Source organism: Thamnophis sirtalis, unplaced genomic scaffold (genome assembly GCF_051295495.1).
Source record: "Thamnophis sirtalis isolate CommonGarterSnake01/CBP01778 unplaced genomic scaffold, rThaSir2_p1.2 scaffold_11, whole genome shotgun sequence".
Classification (NCBI taxonomy): domain Eukaryota; kingdom Metazoa; phylum Chordata; class Lepidosauria; order Squamata; family Natricidae; genus Thamnophis; species Thamnophis sirtalis.
In genome coordinates this window covers 9,849,990-9,864,172 of record NW_028261391.1, presented here as the reverse complement: position 1 = coordinate 9,864,172, position 14,183 = coordinate 9,849,990, and the positions used below count along the sequence as shown (strand labels likewise).

At 46.9% G+C, this 14,183-nt stretch overlaps 1 long non-coding RNA gene across 1 annotated transcript in view; it reads left to right on the top strand.

The window, feature by feature from the left end:
• The first annotated feature begins 251 nt into the window (after positions 1-251).
• The window catches only part of LOC148043534 (uncharacterized), a 134,193-nt gene continuing 120,261 nt past the window's right edge, over positions 252-14,183 (top strand). The window contains exon 1 of the long non-coding RNA XR_015698091.1: positions 252-568. This is a non-coding gene — a long non-coding RNA (uncharacterized LOC148043534). The remainder of the gene's footprint in view (positions 569-14,183) is intronic.

The window sequence follows — 14,183 nt, the reverse complement described above, 5'->3', positions numbered from 1 at the left end:
TTTATTCTTTATTCTTATTCTCTCCTTCATGGAAAAAAAAAGAGGGGGGAGGAAGGAGGGGGAAAAAAGGGACAGAGAATTGACTTTTTTGTTGTGGGTCCATTCTTATAACACACGCGCGCGAGCGCGCGCGCGGGCGCACACGCACACATACACACAGAAAAACAGCCATTTGGATTTTTTTAAGCCATACCATAAACGATTTTCCTCTCTCCCTGTCTCTCTCTCTCTCTCTCTTTCCCTCTCTCTTTCTCGCTCCCCCCCCCCATTCTAGGGGCTCAGTTTAATGCTAGGAGTAAGACTTGGAGGGTGTGTAGGCAAGCAGGAGAAACGGGGCTTAGAAAAACCCCGATTTCGTTCGTTCGGGCTGAGGGAGGAGGACGAAGTGGAGGGCACGAGCGGAGTTTCCGAGCGTCTTCCCCGGGCGGTCCGGGAAGAAAAAAAGGGGCACCCAAGCCGGGAGAGAGGCCGAGTGGGACGCGAGAGCTCCCCCTCCCGCGGACTTGGCGTTTCTTCGGCCAATCCATCACACGGCTTCCGAGCCAGCCGTCCGGACTGGAAAGAATCTGTAAGTAACTTCAGCAAGTTTGTCACGAACTCCAGTCGGCTTTTTTCTCACCTTCGCCTTGGGGGGGGGGGGTGGTTAGAAGACGCGCGGGGGGGGGAGATATAGAGAAAGGGGAAAAAAAGGGAAGAGAACCCTGAAATCGTGGGAGGATGGGGGGAAGGGGACCCTTTGACTGTCGGGACAATTTCCATATTTTGGCTTTTCTCGTTCTTCTTTCCTTTCCCTCTTCCCGTTTTTGGGGATTGAAAGTGACAGTTTCTGGAAAGCGGAATTGGTGGATTGGCAAATTCATATCCACCGTGGCATTCTTTTCTTTCTGTATCTTCCTTCTCCTTTCCACCCTCTCCACCCCGCACCCGACCCTACATCAGGAAGGAAGGAAGGAACGAAAGAAGGAAAGAAAGGAAAGAAAAGAAGGAAGGAAGGAAGGAAGGAAGGAAGGAAGGTAGATAGATAAGGGAGAGGAAAGAGCGTTCAACAAAAAGTGGGAGGTTCAAAAAAGTGCAAAGAAAGCGAAAGTTTCTTCTACTTTCTAGTTTGGAAAGAAACACACTCAAGCTGAAAGGCCGAATCGAATGAGAAAAGTGAGCGACCAGGTCTCCAGCTGCCTGTTCTCTGGGCGAATCGACTCGGCGCATCCTGAACTTCCGGGAAGCAGGTAAAGGAGGAAGATGATGAAGTGATGGGAGGCGGCGAGGACCGGAGAGGAGAAAGAGCGGGGGAGAGGCGACGGGAAGGAGGAGGAGGGGGGTGGAAATGGGGGAAAAAAAGGGAGGAAGGGGAAAATCAGGGAGCGCGGATTACCTGGCGGAGGCTTTGAAAAGGTGCTGGCGTGGTGCCAGGCGCCGAGGCTGGCTCTTGCTTACTCGCGCCCCCTGATGGTCAGAGGGCGACCGAGCCCTTCGCCCGCTCGCCCTTCGGGGAGGCGAGCTCTCTTCCCACCGCTTCAATTTGTTCGGCGCCCCCCCCCCCACTCCCCCATTCCCCAAAGAAGCAGGGATTTCTTTCCCTCTCCCTTCGTCGCTGCAGCGTCTTTGACGGCTTCGGCCGGAACAACGAGGAGCGAAAACGTCGCTAATTACAAGGGAGAATTAATCTCCTCCCCAGTCCAGCCCAATCCCCGCCGCCGGCCGCTCGGGTTCTGCGTATCCCCAGCAAAAGGGGTTCCACGCCAGAGACGAAGTTGCGTCTGTTTTGATCCCTTCCTTCCTTCCTTCCTTCCTTCCTTCCTTCCTTCCTTCCTTCCTTCCTTCCTTCCTTCCTTTCCTCCCTTCCTTCCTTTCCTCCCTTCCTTTCCTTTCCCCTTCTTCTTCCCATCTTCCTTCCTTCCTTTCCTCCCTTTCCTTTCCTTTTTCCTTCTCCTTCCCAACTTCCTTTCCTTCTTTTCCTTCCTTTCCCCTTCTCCTTCCCATATTTCTTCCTTCCTTCCTTTCTCCCTCCGTTCCCCCTTCCTCTTCTCCTTCCCATCTTCCTTCCTTTCCTTCCTTTCCTTTCCCCTCCCCTTCTCCTTCCCATCTTCCTTCTTTCCTTTCTCCCTCCCTTCCTCTTCTCTTTCCCATCTCCCTCCCTTCCTCTTCTCTTTCCCATCTCCCTTTCTTCCTTTCCTTTCTTTTCCTTTCCCCTTCTCCTTCCCATATTTCTTCCTTCCTCCCCCTCCCTTCTTCTTCCCTTCTTCCTTCCTTCCTTCCTTTCCTTTCCTTTCCCCTTCTCCTTCCCATATTTCTTTCTTCTTCCCTCCCTTCCTCTTCTCCTTCCCATCTTCCTCCCTCCCTTTCCTCTCCCGGATTTCCTGCTTTCTTTTTACCTCCCCCCCCCCCCAAACTTTAGGTTATTTTACAGGCTGCCGTAGATAAAGGTTAATCTCGGGTTGATGACGGAGCTGTGATTGACAAGGGAGAAGGTGTGGAAGGCAAGGCGAGCTGTCTTATTTACAGCCCGCTGCCGGCTACAGGGTCTTTGTTAGAAATGGGAAGCTAATTTAGCGCTGATCAAAAGCACCACGGAGTTAAAGGGGCCGGTAATGACTGCTAATTTCATTTCAGCCTCATACATCCCCGACCGCTATAATTAAAGACGTGATATTTAAATACAGGTGAAGAGGCTTTTTAAAGAGCGATTTGGGGTGCGGGGTGGGGGGGAAAGGAGGTGAGGCTATTGCCATTTTATTTAGGCTCTCTATCGTGAAGTTTCGCGTGCGGGACTGGGGGGGAAACTGAATATTTCACGTTGCTGGTCCTTTCCCTGCGAGAAGTTGCGGTTTAAAATTGGGCCCTGTTTTCTGGTGGCGCGGCATTGACTTGTCTGAAAGAAACAGGCGCCCATGCAAAAGAAATGTTATGTTTCATGGCACTGCGGTCCATAAATAGGAGGCCGGGAGAGCCTCGAATATGGATTTATTTCTCTGGATCGGATGACTTTAATGAGAAACCTAAGCAGAATGGGAAGGGGGGGAGGGGAGGTGGCTATTGGTTGGTTAAGATGGAGAGGAAAGGGGATAAGCTTCCCCCCCTCCTAAGTACCTCTAAGGAAGATCATTTATTAATTAAATTGCCCCCTTCCCTCCCCCCGCCCCCCATTTCATGCCAGATTTCGTGCGAAAGATGTCATTTCTGAACCCGAGGTAACCATCTCTTTCTAGGGTGAACTTCAAAGGACAAAAGCTTCACATTTTCGTTAGTTGGTTAAAACTGATACCAAAGAGAGAGAGAGGGAGAGGGAGAGAGGGAGGGGGGAGGAGAAGAAAAAGGGAAAGGAGTTAGCCTTTAATCTCTTTTTTATCCATGAGGACTAAAGATCCGTACTCGACCCCGCTAAGCTCGCAAGCTTGTAACGGCTCTTCTTCCGGGGGTTGCAAGGAGCTTAGAAGGAGGGGGGGGGGGTCGAGTAAGATGTGCGAGCGCCCCCTGTCGGCTACAGAGCCCGGCCCGAGCAACGTAAGCAGGAGCCTTGGACGAATTCTGCGCCTTGCGTGTCAAAACTTTAGCCAACTTTAACAAAACAATTAAAGTCAAAATTACAGGAAAGAGGCTTGTCTTGGCGCACGCTGCGCCGGCCCGCAACTTGCCTTTTGGGTATTTGCTAGAATTTTGGGACAACCCCCCCCCCCGCCGTTTCTAAATAGGATACCCCCCTCCTTCTTTCCTTTCCATCTTTTTTTTTTCCCTTTATGAACGGGAGGGAATATAAAAGACAAGTCGGTGTCACATCCATCTGTCCTTTCCACTTTCTTCTAGGAATTGGCCTGCAAGGGAACCACAATGCAAATAAGGCTCTGAGGTTTAATTTGAAAACTGCCCCCTCCATTACAAGTGTTGGGTATCCATCAGTGTTGTTGTTAGTTGCGAAGTCGTGTCCCCCATCTTGACCTCTTGGACAACTTTCCTCCAGGACTTCCTGTCCTCTACCATCCTCTGGAGTCCATTTAAGCTCACGCCTACTGCTTCGGTGATTCCATCCAGCCACCTCATTCTCTGTCGTCCCCTTCTTCTTTTGCCTTCAATCTTTCCCAGCATTAGGCTCTTCTCCAGTGAGTCCTTCCTTCTCATAAGGTGGCCAAAGTATTTGAGTTTCTTCTTCAGGATCTGGCCTTCCAAAGAGCAGTCAGGGTTGATCTCCTCTAGGACTGACCGGTTGGATGGCCTTGCAGTCCAAGGGACTCGCAGGAGTCTTCTCCAGCACCAGAGATCAAAGGCTTCAATTCTTTGGCGCTCAGCCTTTCTTATAATCCAACTTTCACAGCCATACATTGCAACCATCGGTGTTACATCGTCCCACAGAGGAAACTTAACTAGCGACGGCTGGTTTAAAAAAAAGTATAATTGAAAGGAAACGCGTTACGGTACCGACCAACAGGTGTGCCGTTGAAACGCAAGTTAACATTCCGAATATGGGGGGTGGGTGGGTAGCAGTGTCTGTGATACAACGTTTCGGTGGAGGAACAAATGTTATTTAAGGGCTGGTTTCTCTCCCCCCCCCCCCCAGCATTATCTGGCAAAACAACTAATAAATCTGTTAATATGAGAGCTTCAAAAACAGAGAAACAATGGCTATCTAGCTAGACGAAATGATTTAGTTCAGATAAAGGACACTGGCAGTTTGGGGTACAGATCTCGCTGTGTATGTGGGGTGGCACCCTGCACCTGGGCTAAATTAAGAAGACTTTTTTTCCCCTCCTCTGCCAAGCTTCTAAACATATTTTTAATTTGCATTTTTCCGAGTTCTCTTGTTTAATCGTCGACTTTTCCGGGATATTTTCAAAGATGCCAAAAGCGGGAAACCATTCAAACCAAATCCATAAAGGCAGGGAAGCAGCCGGTGCAGCGCCCACGTGCCAATCCCCTCTGAACATCCTCACGGGATGGCCGCGCAGAGGTTTGGGTCCAAAACGCGTCCTGATCAAGGGGTCATTGACACCCTGAATCAGTGAAACTACGCCGTATCGTTTGTTCGGATTTCTGATGGGGCTGACTTCTTGTACACGCCGCAGCCCCGCCCCGAATTGTCTTCTTAAAATATCTATACTATATAATATTATATATTATAATATTAAGTAATATCCATCTATCCATCCATCTATCCATCGATCCTATCATCTATATCTCATGTTTGTGTGTGTGTATATGTGTGTGTGTGTGTTTTTATATACTATATTTCATATAGTATATTATACATTCTATATATGTATGTATACTATATATGTGTGTGTATAAATGCTTCTGAAATGAACAAATTATGTGTGTGTTTATATCTATATCTATGTATTTATGTATACATGTATGTGTTTATATGTGTATGTGTGTGTTTATATATACATGTATGTGTGTATAAATGCTTCTGAAATGAAAAAGTTATGTTTGTGTGTTTATATATGTATGTGTGTATATATGTATACATGTATATATCTGTGTGTGTGTGTGTATATATATGTGTGTGTGTATTCACATACACATACACCCACGTGTGTGTCTGTGTGTGCGTGTGTGTATATATACAATGTATTCACATACATATACACATACACTCACGTGTGTGTGTATACATGTATGTGTATATATGTGTATGTGTGTGTATGTGTGTATATGTGTGTGTTTATATATACATGTATGTGTGTATAAATGCTTCTGAAATGAAAAAGTTATGTTTGTGTGTTTATATATGTATGTGTGTATATATGTATACATGTGTATATATATATGATTTTTTACAACCCCTGGTAAGCCCCAATTATGGGAGGAAGCTAACTGCTTCCATCATCTGTCTATCGGCTCGTCACAAGAGTCCATCACGACAGAAACCCAATATTTTTACTGTTGCCTTTGTTATATTTGTGGTTTTTTTTGTTTTTTTTTAAATTTGTGCTGATAAATAAATATATGTGTGTGTGTGTGTATATGTGTGTGTGTGTGTGTATTCACATACACATACACCCACGTGTGTGTGTCTGTGTGTGCGTGTGTGTGTATATATATATAATGTATTCACATACATACACACATACACTCACGTGTCTGTGTGTGTGTGTGTGTATGTGTGTGTGTGTATTCACATACACATACACCCACGTGTGTGTGTCTGTGTGTGCGTGTGTGTGTGTGTATATATATAATGTATTCACATACATACACACATACACTCACGTGTCTGTGTGTGTGTGTGTGTGTGTGTGTGTGTGTGTGTGTGTTCGTTCATTCATTTCAGGAGCATTTATACACGCACGCACAGACAATAAGTTACCTGCTTCGGATTTTCTGCCAGGGCATCTTTTGCTGAAACTCGTTTTAGCACTTTTGCTCTCTAGTTCTAACATGCTAAGAAAATGGCCGGGGGACGAGCGGGCCGGACCCGGCAGCGGTGGAGGCTAAGAGCAGTGTGTCAACCCGCGAATCTCTTTCTACCCGACTTTCAGCTTTAATCTGGAGAAGTCTGTGTCTGGGGTGGGATGGGGTTTGGGGAGCCGTTTCCATAGAATTCGCTGGGACCGCCACTTGATTTTACTAGGAGATTTCTGCGCCTCGGTCAGCGCTCGAAGGTCACCGGGGGCGGGGGGGGGGGAGAGAGACTTCTGCGACCTACGAAGAGTCTCCTGGCTCCAGCGACACTTGTCTCCTTCCAGCCTGGAAAGAAAATGAAGGGAGAGGGGTGGGGGAGAAAGAGAGAGGGAGAGAGAAAGAGAGAGAGAGACAAAGAGAAAAAGAGAGGGGGAGAGAGAAAGAGAAAGAGAAAAAGAGAGGGAGGGAGAAAGAAAGCGAAAAGAGATGTAGGGTGGAGAAAGAGAAAGAGAAAAAGAGGGAGAGAGAAAGAGAAAAAGAGGGAGGGAGAGAGAAAGAGAAAGAAAAAGAGAAAGAGGGAGGGAGGGAGAGAGAAAGAGAAAGAGAAAGAGAGGGAGGGAGAAAGAGAAAGAGAGAGAAAAAAGAAAGAGGGAGGGAGGGAGGGAGAAAGAGAAAGAAAAAGAGAGAGGGGGAGAAAGAGAGAGAGAAAAAAAGAGGAGGGAGGGAGAGAGAGAGAGAGAAAAAGAGAGGGAGGGAGAAAGAGAAAAAGAGAGGAAGAGGGAGAGAGAGAGAGAAAGAGAAAAAGAAAAATAGAGGGAGAGAGAGGGGTGGTGGTGTGTGTGTTGGGGGGGGGCGGGTATTGTAGACAGCATTACTTTCCTTCTGAGGCTTCAAGGAAGCAAAAGTCCCCGAGCCCAGTTGCGAAGTGAAGTGAGTCAGTTGTCCTTCCAGTCATCCCCCGCCTGGAAACGAGAGAATGACCCGGGCCTTTTGGTGCCCTCGGAGCCTGGTTTATTTCTTCAGCACTTGGCGACGTTACCTAGTTTGGGTGACGACGAAACGCCTACAAAGAAAACCACCAAGCTCAGAGGGCCCCAAGGACCCCCCCCCCTCGCTTTCCACCCCTCGCTACACCCCTCCTCCTTTATCGCTTGCAGAGGTGAGTTTCCTTCCCATCAGCCGTCCAGGACTGTCGTAGGGGCCAGGAAATGGCCCGCTGTTCCCAGGGCCGCAGAGGGGCCTTTAAAAAATAAATCCCGATCCTAAAGGTGCTTTTTTTTTTCAAAGGGCAAACTAGAGAAAAAAGCTTGAAAAAGCATCTTTGGGACAACCAGGATGATGGAGAATCTGTGTAGACATCCCGACCCTAAAAGTGCTCCGTTCTGGAGACTTCTATTAAAGAAGGAAAGGAAGGAAGGAAGGAAGGAAGGAAGGAAGGAAAGGAAGGAAGGAAGGAAGGAAGGAAGGAAGGAAGGAAGGGAAGGGAGAGAGAGAGAGAGAAAAGCGCAAAAACGGGAAAGAACAGCGCAGGCACCGTTACTTCCACCCCGTTGGAGATGACAGTCGGCTGGCATCAAAAGAATCGACACCCCCAGCCCCTCCCCATCCCAGACCATCTCTCTGACACTATCTCTCCCTCCACCTGATCGCCGTCGCTTCCCAAGAGAATGGAAAGAGAGAGAGAGGGGGAAAAAAGCGGGGGGGGACGACAAGCGAGTGGTATTCACCCAAGCCCAAAACCTTCAAAACAGAGTTTTGAGTTATTATTATTATTTCTAAAAATCGCCTTGGTTCTGAAATTCTGGAGGACCCAACTTTAGACGGGTAACGCCGAGCCTTAGCCTGGTAGGGAGTTGATACTTCTTCCCTCCTCCTGTCTAACTGAATCCTCTCAAATGGGGGAGAGGAGAAATCACAGTGTTTGCTGGTATCTTTCCACCCAGACTTGGCATTCTCCAGAAAATAAGATTATGTCCAGATAGACTGATCGATCACTATTTATATTACACAGACTTTCAAAGCATTTTTTTTTAAAGCAAGCAAAAGGAACTAACAGACATCCATCCAACCAATAAACCAGGATGGTTGGGGTGTTGTTTTTTTTAAAAAAGTAATCGGATAATAAGAATTAGGGAGGGAGGGAAGATATCTGTTGGGAGTTCTAGAACGAGACACACAAAAGGCGTTGTGAAAAGATTGGGTGTCCAGAAGAGAGTTAAGGAGCTCAAACTGTCATGGGTACTTAAGGTTTTTCTCCCTCGCTTCTTAAAACCCCTTGTGTTTCAGTCTGCCCTGCTTCCTCCAGAGCAAGTGCTCTTTGTCATTGGGCCATTTCAATGGAGCAAAATGTTGGCCCCAGCAGCTTAACTCAGATTTTGACTCGGAATCACTGGATGTTTTGGAAGTTCTAGCAAAGAAAATCGGTGAGAGTTAGACCTGTGTTTCTTTCTTAAGCTAGTAAGTATGGAAAGGAAGAGCTAAAGGGGAGATTTGTCTGGCTCTTCGAACACAAAGAACCCCCTAACAGAACTCAGCCACTTTTAGGGAGGAAGCCTTCCTGGAGAAAGAGAGATATCAAACAGGTCACCAGTCCTTTCCAAAGCAGCCTTTGTTTCAACCAATAAAGTAGAAAATGTGTAGCTCATGTAGGGTTGACATGAGGGGGTCCTTGATGCTTCTCTGAACTTAGTTGTTTTGTTGCAGGAGTTTCATTACGCAATCCAGATAACATCATCTGTGCTGGTCATTGGTGCTAACAAATGATGATGTCACTTAGTGGTTAGAATGCAGTACTGCAGGCTAATGATGCCGACTGCCAGAGTTCGCAGTTCGAGTCTCCGCAGCCTTCCATCCTTCTGAGGTGGGTAAAACGAGGACCCAGATTATTGGGGACGAATATGCTGACTCTGTAAACCTCTTAGAGAGGGCTGTAAAGCACTGTAAAGCGGTATATAAGTCTAAGGGCTATTGTCTGCAAGAATACAACTAAGCACAGAGAGCACTAAGGATTCCTCTGTTCTAGCCGTCCTCTCTGCAACTGGACAAATGGGTGGGCAGGGAGCCCCTCCCAGTGGTGGTCCCAAAACATCTGGGTTTCAGAAATTGTGCGGCACCAAACCATGATTTTGGCTATTGAATAAAAACACCTGTTAAGTTGGACTCAAGTAGCCACGTTTGGGATTGGAAGGATGGGTAAACCCCTTCCAGGAAACTAGTCCATTCAGAATAGCTTTGTCCACTGACAGCTTTTCTAGTCTGTGAAGGTACCTAATGTTTAGTGGGGCCCCACGTGATGACTTGAGTGGGAATTTCCAGGCCTTAAATATGCATTTAAAAAAGCCCTTGGTGACTTTCTTTTTTCAGCTGGCAGGAGAATCAGGAGAGAAAAATCTTCTCCCTTCAGTTTTTTCCATGCCCCCCCCCCCCGTGAAGAATTTCTACGTCCCTATCCAGCCCTTTGCTTATTTTTTTTCCACCCATCCAATCCAGTGGTGGGATTCAGTCGGTTCGTACCACTTCAGGAGAACCGGTTGTTAACTTTCTGAGCCGTTTGGTGAACTGGTTGATGGAAGAAATCATTAGGGCAGAGAACCGTTTGTTAAATTATTTGAATCCCACCACTGGTCCTATCTCAATGGAGAAAAGATGCCCCAGTTTCTTCCACGTACTTGGTTCTCCTTTCTCAACCGCCCTCGCTTCCTTTCTCAGGGTCCTTGACCAGAACTGGAAGCCAACATCCAGATAGGCTGGCACTCTTAGACCAGAGCATTAATCTGAGGCCAGTTTTATTTTGGATTGCTTTCCTGAGCTGCAGCCCAGCTGTCCTGATGGGAGAGATAGTTGTCATGGGGCTAAAGAGAGCATGGATGGAACTGGTCAATGAGCTCCCCGTTGGAATAGCAAAGAGAAGCATCCTGGCTGGAGCTGATAGAAGGAAACCTGGTCATATTTCAGAAGCGACTGTTTGTCTCCTGCATGGCAACTCTCTCTGCCCATCTTGAGTCTTGGTGGACAAGATCTAATGATGCTCACCTTCCTAGCTTTCCCCACCTAACCTTTCATTCTCAGGCAAAGAAAAGGGAACATCAAGCAGTTTAAACAATGTCTGACTTAGGACAAGTCTGGCTTGAGCAACCTTTCCAATTTTTCATTCTCTTCCCCTCCTCCAAAACAATAACAACTGGACTTCAGTTCTGAAAAACCTCCAGTCATGTTGGCTGAGGAACTGTGCAGAACGGAAGTCCAGTACATTGGAAAGGCTCTGGATGGAAGATTGGGTGAGGATGGCACTTGAGACAAACCACAGGACTGAGAGAGTTGCTTTGATTTGGATCAACCGCCTTGTTGGCCCGTAAGTGGCGTTCTTTAAACGGAAAGGCGAGAAGAAGGTTTTAAGGAAGGTAGATGCAAATGGAACTGGCGGAGATGTGGTCTCTATGTGTTATGCAAGGCCTGACTAGTAAAATTGCACCTCCTATGCTCAAATAGAGAGATGTGGTGGCTCAGTGGCTAAAATGCTAGCTTGTTGATCAGAAAGGTGTTCAGCAGTTCAAATCCCTAGTGCCACATAAAGGAGTGAGCTCCCCTTACTTGTCCCAGCTTCTGCCAACCTAGCAGCTCGAAAAGCATGTAAAAAAGGCAAGTAGAAAAATAGGAACAACCTTTGGTGGGAAGGTAACACCGTTCCATGCGCCTTTGGTGTCATGACCACATGACCATGAAGACGTTTTTGGACAGCGCTAGCTCTTTGGCTTTGAAACGGAGATGAGCACCGCCCCCTAGAGTCAGGAACAACTAGCACATATGTGTGAGGGGAACCTTTATGTTTACCTTACGCTCAGATTGGTCCCTCTGATTTCAGCCAGAGTTTCTCAACAACGTTAGGCGATTTTTGCTTGTTGTTTTCCATCATGAGTGCTCAGTGCAGGACAAACGAGTGGTTTTGCAAAACTGACCTTAGTTCTCAAGTACAACTCTCCGTCTGCATTTCAGACATTGCAACTCGGTGGTGCTATTACCTCTTGAGTGTTTCAAATTCAAAATCCCTTCGCAACCAAGGGGAGTTAAGCAGCCTTTTTCAGGGGCACAACCAGACCAAGGAAACGTGGTCCTTGTTGATGGATTTCCACTCAATTCTCTAAGGAGATTCTCAGTCATCCAAGTCGTGGTTGTCCCATAGGTGCTTTTTCAAGAGGCAGCTGAACTTTCCTTGCCCCCCCCAAAAAAAAAACATTTCACCTCTCATCCAGGAAGCCTCTCCATCATTCAGTCAGAACGGAGGAAGCTTCTTGGATGAGAAGCAAAACGTCTTCATGGGAAAAAAAACAAAGAACGTTTGGCTCCCATTCAAAAAAGCATCTTTGGGATTTCAGTCAATCAAAGGCCCAGATCTGAACCAATAAACAGGCCAGTTGACCCACACTAGTTTAGGTTGAAATGGAGTGAGAGAGCTTGTCTTTGCATGGCATGTCAACTAGGCGTATACATTTAGACACAAGTTGATACCCTGTTTCCCTGAAAATAAGACCTCCCTGGATAATAAGCCCAATCGTGCATGTGCTAAAATAAGCCCTCCCCAAAAATATTGCAACACAGCCGCAGCCATGAGGTGACCACGCTCGCTGCTTCCTGCACCTCAAAAATAATAAGACCTCCCTGAAAATAAGGTCAAGTGCTTATTTTGGGGGTCAAAAGAAAATAAGACCCTGTCTTATTTTGGGGAAAACACGGTACCTGAATTCAATCACTCTGTTAGTCCAGGGCCAGTGGTGGGATTCAAAATTTTTACTACTGGTTCTGTGGGTGTGGCTTGGTAGTCATGACAGGGGGAGGATACTGCAAAATAGGCTGTGGGAGCGCCTTCCCTCTGGAATGAGCTGCCCCCGGAGCTTCGTATAATCCCCGACCTTCGGTCCTTTCGATGCGCCCTAAAAAGTTGGCTTTTCCAGCAAGCCAGCTTGGCCTGAACAAAATAAAATAAATGATTGATTATTGTTAATTTTAATCATTTTTTTTAAATGTTATTGTCAATCTTAATTGGGTTTGTTTTTTGGATATTCTATCTAATTTTTTTTAACTTTTGTAATATGTGTTGTTTTTTTAATGTTGTACGCCGCTCTGAGTCCTTGGGAGAAGGGCGGCACATAAATCCAATAAACAAACAAACAAACAAACAAACAAAATCACCATTCCCTCCCCACCCTACTAACCTGCTTTCCAGCTCCGTTCTCCTGTTCAGGGCAACAAAAGAAGATCAGGTGAGAGGCAGTGTGGGTGGGGCCAGCCTATTTGCCGTTTCTCCAAACGACTCAAAATTTCCGCTACTGGTTCTCCAGAACCTGTGGGAACTGGGTGAATATCACCTCTGGTCCAGACAAAGGGATTTAACATATTGTGTGACCTTAACTAATGCATGTAAAGAGCCGAGGTGGCGCAGTGGTTAGGGTGCAGTACTGCAGGCCACTTCAGCTGACTGTTATCTGCAATTCAGCGGTTCAAATCTCACCTGCTCAAGGTTGACTCAGCCTTCCATCCTTCCGAGGTGGGTGAAATGAGGACCCAGACTGTGGGGGCAATATGCTGACTCTGTAAACCGCTTAGAGAGGGCTGAAAGCCCTATGAAGTGGTATATAAGTCTAACTGCTATTGCTATTGCTATGTGTTTATAGCAATAGGATTATCAAATGATTGCCCCCCCTCTGGGGTAGGTGCAATTGTTAGCAGTACATCCTGAATGTTTTTCCTTAGAAGAAGATAGCTTCTGAACAACATAACTTTCCAACCTATGTGTGAAACCAAACTACCTAGCTGAAGAAGCAAGCAAGCTAGAACCTGGTTTAGGTTAGGAGGAGAACAAACCATGCAAATTAATATGATTTATTTTTAAAAGCCCAAATTGAACCACAGATATCTTCAAAAGAACCCGGCAAGCCCAGATCAGCATTGTGGGTTGCAGCCACTTTGCAGGGTTTACAATCAGAGTACGAGATTGCTCAATCTCTGCTCCATCATCTTCAAAAGCTCCACCTTCTAACTGTGCTCCTTGGACGTTGTGGCAGGGTTTTATCAAGCCCATTCATCTAGAATTGACCCAGTTTTGGTAAGGAAAGAAAATGAATTCCTTTTCTGTTGTTGGGGGAGAAGGATAATCAAGAGTTATCACAGTCCAGTCCCTTAGACACTCCCTTGGACTGCAAGGCCATCAAACCGGTCAGTCCTAGAGGAGATCAACCCTGATTGATCTTTAGAAAGCCAGATCCTGAGGATGAAACTCAAATACTTTGGCCACCTAATGAGAAGGAAGGACCCACTAGAGAAGAGCCCAATGCTGGGAAAGATTGAGGGCAAGAGAAGAAGGGGACGACAGAGAATGAGGTGGCTGGATGGAGTCAATGAAGCAGTAGGCGTGAACTTAAATGGACTCTAGAGGATAGTAGAGGACAGGAAGGGCTGGAGGAATGTTGCCCATGGGGTCACAATGGGTCGGACATGAGTTCGCAACTAGCAACATCACAGTCAAGTGGCCCTATCTTGAAATAACCCAATGGGACTTATTTCCGAGAGAGCAGCCCTGTTGACCTGTCGCAGAAGAACCAGTGAAGAACCAATAAGGAATGAAAGAATCCATCAGCAGTGGGCAGCCAATAAATGTAAGATCGTGAGATGATCTTCTGGCAACAGTTCAAACCTAAAGGTGGGATGGGCTGCTCCAGCAAAGGGTCCATCTCAGGGGTGTCCAACTCGATTTCATTGAGGGCTGCATCAGGGTTGTGTTTGACCTCAGGGTGGGTGTGGCCAGGGTGGGTGTGGCCAGCTTCACATCACTTGTGTCTGAGGTGGGCGCCCGT